Below are 5222 nucleotides of genomic sequence, written 5' to 3'. Positions count from 1 at the left end.
GTTTGTGAGCTGCACGGGTCATTCTTTGTGATTTGGGATCTTCTCTAATTTCCATAAGTTGTTGCTTAACTTGCTCTTGATTTTGTAATTCTATGAAACTTGATGACAATATAGCTCCTTCAGCCACTTTATCTTCACCAGTTCTTTCCTTCCTGGCACCTTGTGGAGATGAAGGAGAACCTGCTTTCAGGATTGAAGTATAAAAATCTTTTGCCTTTACAATGGTGTTGAGCCTATAGCGTATTCCCATGTAATTGACCATAATACCAGCAGGTATCTCCCATCTGAATTGAATTTGATGCTTTTTCAACTCTTCAGCCAGGAAGGCAAAATCCTTCCTTCTTCTGAGTATTTTGTGTGGTATCTCCTTTAAAATTATAACATCTTGTCCTGATACTTGAAATCTTTGATTGTAAAAAGCTTGAATAATTTGATTACGGATTGATTTTCTGGAAAAGTAGATAACAACATCTCTTGGGAGGTTTCTCTGTCTTGCAATCCATGAATTGACTCTAAAAAATTTTTCCATTTCTCTTATTATTTCATCGGGTTGGCAGGATAAAACCAAGGCCAAATCTGCTACAATCTCATCCTCCAGTTTCTCTTGAGCATTTTCTCTCAGCCCTCTTATTCTCAAAGCATATTCCATTTCTCTGTATTGTGACAAAAGGACCTCATTTTGAGTTAAATCCACTGCCTCCTCCACTTTCCCCAATCTAAGTTCCAAACTTTCAACATGCTCCTCCACTTCCTCCACCCGTCCTTCAATACGTTCTACATGAACTGCCAGACCTTGCAATGCAAACACTATGTCATCTCTCATCTCTGTGTTCTTCTCTTCAAGTTTCTCTTCAAGTTTCTTTTCAAACATATCCTCCATTTCCATTCTAATCTGTCTAGCATTGTCCTTTAATGCATCTTGAATATATTTCAGTGTAAGTGCTGGGATTGGGGGGGGAGGGCGGAGGAGTCTTAGATTTTGGCTGCTGTGGTGTTTGAACAGCTGGGGATGAGATTGTGCTTTTCTGAGGAACAAAAGTTCCCACACGCTTAGAAGCCATTTTACTTCTCTCCGCCTTCTCATATAGTTTCACTTATAAACATAAGTTAAAATCTTGTAGAGGTCATATATAAATCTTGTAAAGTCTTGTAATCACCTCAAGCAGTGGTAAAAACAGAAAGCTTATCCAACCAGCTCAAAGTAACTAAATCTGTTACAATAGTAATCCAAAAGAAAGTCTCCAGAAAGTGAAAGTCTCATGTATTTTCAATTAAAAAAAACAGAAACGCCCATCCGCAGCCATACTTCTTCTTCCAGTTAACATAAAAAACGAAGAAGATACTTTAATTCTAGAGTTAAGGTTTCAGTCCAAACAATTTTTAAATCCTCCTGGTAGGCTCTGTCTGCCTGTAAAATTCAACTCATGCTTTCCTAGAAAGGCAGAGGCTGAATCCGCGTCTAGCTTCATTTCAATGAAGGCAGCCTGAAGCACAGAGGAATCTCCGACTCCGGAGGAGCTCACCTTAGCCCTCACAGCTGTCAAAATGCAAGGGCTAGAGAGCTCTACCCCTATCGGAGAAGCTCACCCCCTCCCCTTTGTCCGGGGAAGGGGATTCCGAGCCGCGGAACAGCTGTTCCTGCAGCTCTTACGTGTCTTCAGGGAGGACAGCTCACAGAGGAGCTGCCATCGGCGCCGTGATTCAAACCGGAAGCCCATGTTTTCTTAATAGTGTGCTAAGTTAAAAGCTTTACAATCAGAGAATGAAAAAAAAGAAATTTTGTCACTGAGTATAGAACACAGCTGGGCTTCTCGCAGCTGATATCTGTCAAGGTTACAAAAGTCTTATCTATAGTCTGGGCTACAAGCCAAGTCTCTTTTAAGCAATAACAAGTTGTAATATCAGGTTTAGCCACTAGATGTCACCCATACCATTTAGAGTTTTCTTTTAAGTCCAAAATTTTTATAGTCTTTTCAATTTTACTTCTTTTTTGTAAGTAAAGACCCAGATCTTCAATGAGAATAAACAATCTTTTAATCCACAAATTTTAAAAAGATAAAGATCCAAATAGAATCAAGTTATTCTTGCAACGTTTTACACTTCCCTGGATAGTCAGTCGCTGCTGTTTTTAGAGGGTGGGATAGAGTCTCCCTTCCCTCTCCACAAGGGGGAAAGTACTTTGAGCAGCTTATGCAGGTAGAAAAAATAGTTAGGATTTAAGAGAGGTAGATCTCACCCAGTCTCATTCGCGCTGCTTTATAGTTGCCAGGTGGTAAATTTGACTTTGGCTGTTTGCAGCCTAGTGACGAGCCATATTTCTATGGCCGGTCTTTCGTCCGCCGGTTTGGAGGGCTGCCCCGGATCGAGCGGAAGGGCTACCACCCTCCTGCGGTCAAGCGGGGAGCCCCTCCTCGCTGGTCGCCTCTACAGGGTGACTTTCGACCCTTTCCAGGGTCCCCCAGCGATGCGAAATCAGACGTGGAAGACGAAGCTCGCCTTCCAAACGTCCATGGCAGCCGCGTCGGCAAACCGGAAGTCCAGATATTTCCTCTTTTTTTGCCTGAATATCTACTATCTCATATTAGGCTAATACAGTTATTATTATCAACTAAGTAAAAACATCTTTGTTACATTTATCAATAATTTTTAGTTTATACATATGTTAATTGTGTTTGCATTCAATCCTTATATACAATCAATGTCCTGTTATTGCTTTTTTCCCAAGCTTTAATTTCCCAAGCTTTAATTTAATTAACATTTGGTATTTATAATTTCCAAGCTTTAGGTAACCAAAGTTTCCCTTATCTCAACTTCTTCCTTTTTCCCTTTTCGTAACAAAGTCTAATCTAAATACTCATCTTACCTATTTGAATATAGTCTTGTTCTGTTTCCTAAAAGTTCTCTATTTTCCACCATATTAAACCATCTAATTAATAATACAGTATCCCCTCTAGTAAATCAAAACCATTATATGTATTGTCTGGGTTAACCAATAAATCAGTAATATACATACATCTTTTAGTTTAGGTCTAATTTTTAGAAGCTCAAATACTCCCTCTCTTTTTCTAGTAATATCTATTATCTCATATTGGGCAATTCTTATTTTCAACTAAGTAAAAAAAATATCTTGTTACATTTATCAATACTTTTTAGCCTATACATAAACTTTAATTTCCCATCAATATTCAAAAAAGGGGGGGGAAACCCACTGTTATTTATGATTTCCAAATATTTTATATTAGGTGACCAAAATTTCCCTTATCTCAACTTCTCCCTTTTTCCCTTTTCATACCAAAGTCTATTAGTCTTGTTACACATCTTACCTATTCAATTATAATGTTAGTTTATTTTCAAAAAAATATCTATTTTCCACCATATTCAACCCTCTTGATAGTAATATATCCCCTCTAATAAATCAAAGCCATTATTTTCTTCAGCCTTATTCTGGCTTTCTTCCTTTGCCAACTAACCTTCTATGTCAGTGCCTTTGAATCATCAAATAGTTCTCCCTCTATTATTATGTATATTATTTGGAATAAGAAAGACCATTTGGTTGAAGTTTTTTTGGAAGGACTAGCCCATTTGTATTCATTAGATCAGGGCTTTTCAACCGGTGGTACGCATACCACTTGTGGTACATTAATGAGTGGCAGCCCTGCCTAGCCAAGTGTAGTGGGGGAGGGAAACAGCCAGCACAGGCAAGGACTTATAGTGAGAGAGTCCTCTGGAGCTGCAAAGGCCCCAGGCTCACTTCTGGCTCACCCTCCCCCATGAGAAAGGAGGGGGGGCGGAGACAGGAGAGCCTATAAAAGGAGGCAGTTTGGGCAGGAGAGGGAGAGAGAGAAAAAGCAGCGGCCTTGGGAGGAGGCAGAGTCAGCTGCACCGAAGGGGGAGGGGGGGAGAGGAGATCAAGCAGGCTGGCCATGAGCCGATCTACAACTGCTGTGGCAGCCACCTGTGCTGGCAGCAGCAAACAGGCAAGAAATGCAGCGGGGGAGGGGTCGCCCTCCAAGAGGAAGGAAAAAAGGCAGCAATGGCTGGAGGTGAGGCACGGAGGAGGGAAGGAGATGGAGAGTGGAAGGATTCTTATGTGATTTTGTGACTTTGAAGTTCTGGGATTTGTGCAATGAGGGCTTTGTGTTTTTTTGTTTTTTTTTTAAATAATTTTTTATTGATTTTTCATTGAAAAACAAAAACATAAATCTTTTATCACAATATCAACCAAAAAAAGAATCAACACTAATCAATACATTCACGGATGTGTCCGGTGTCCCCCTCCTGCACCACCCTCTCACTTACCTACACCTTCCTCCTCCCATCCTACCGCCACTCCTCCTTCCTCCCCCTTTCCTACCTCCCTTTCTCCCTCAACCATCCCGTCAGTGCAGTTGGGGTATCACCGGGCACCTCCTTAAAAAAAACATACATATATATACATATAAATCTATAATACCAACCTACCCCTTTCCCCCCTCCCCCCCCAGGACTTCCCAAAGCTAATCTAGGAAATAAATACGTAATCATCCAATTCTAATCAAAACTACTCATTATTACTACACACTAGTACAAAATTGCTGTGACTCTAAAATAACATTAAATTATAACAAAAAAAAATTTTTTAGTTATATTATATAATATACCTATTATTATTCTAAGTTTTTAATCAAAAGCTACATAATAATTTTTCAGTTCATACTTTCTCTGAATATAATCTATCCATCTTCTTCATATTGAGATAAATTTTCCCTGAGAATGATCCTTCAGGTACGCGGATATTTTTGCCATCTCTGCAAAATATGATACTTTCTGTCTCCAATCATCCATAGTTGGTAATATCTTTTTTTTCCAATTTTGAGCAACTAATGTCCTTGCTGCTGTTATACAATACAACATCAGAGTCATTTCTTTTTGATCCAAATTATCCATGATACCCAATAGAAATAACTGCGGTATAAATTTTATCTTTTTCTTAAAAATCTGTTGAATATTCCACCAAATCTTAATCCAAAAAGCTTTAACATCTCTACATGTCCACCAGATGTGATAATAAGTAGCATCCATACTACCACATCTCCAACATTTTGGTTGCAAATTCGGATACATGCAAGACAATTTTTGAGGGTCCAAATGCCATCTATAAAACATTTTATAGAAATTTTCCCTTAAATTCTGTGCTTGAGTGAACTTGACATTTCTTACCCAAATTTTCTCCCAAGTTTCCA

This window comes from Protobothrops mucrosquamatus, unplaced genomic scaffold, assembly GCF_001527695.2.
Source record: "Protobothrops mucrosquamatus isolate PMUCROS unplaced genomic scaffold, P.Mucros_1.0 scaffold1988, whole genome shotgun sequence".
Lineage (NCBI taxonomy): Eukaryota > Metazoa > Chordata > Lepidosauria > Squamata > Viperidae > Protobothrops > Protobothrops mucrosquamatus.
Note: the sequence above shows the minus strand (reverse complement) of the source record.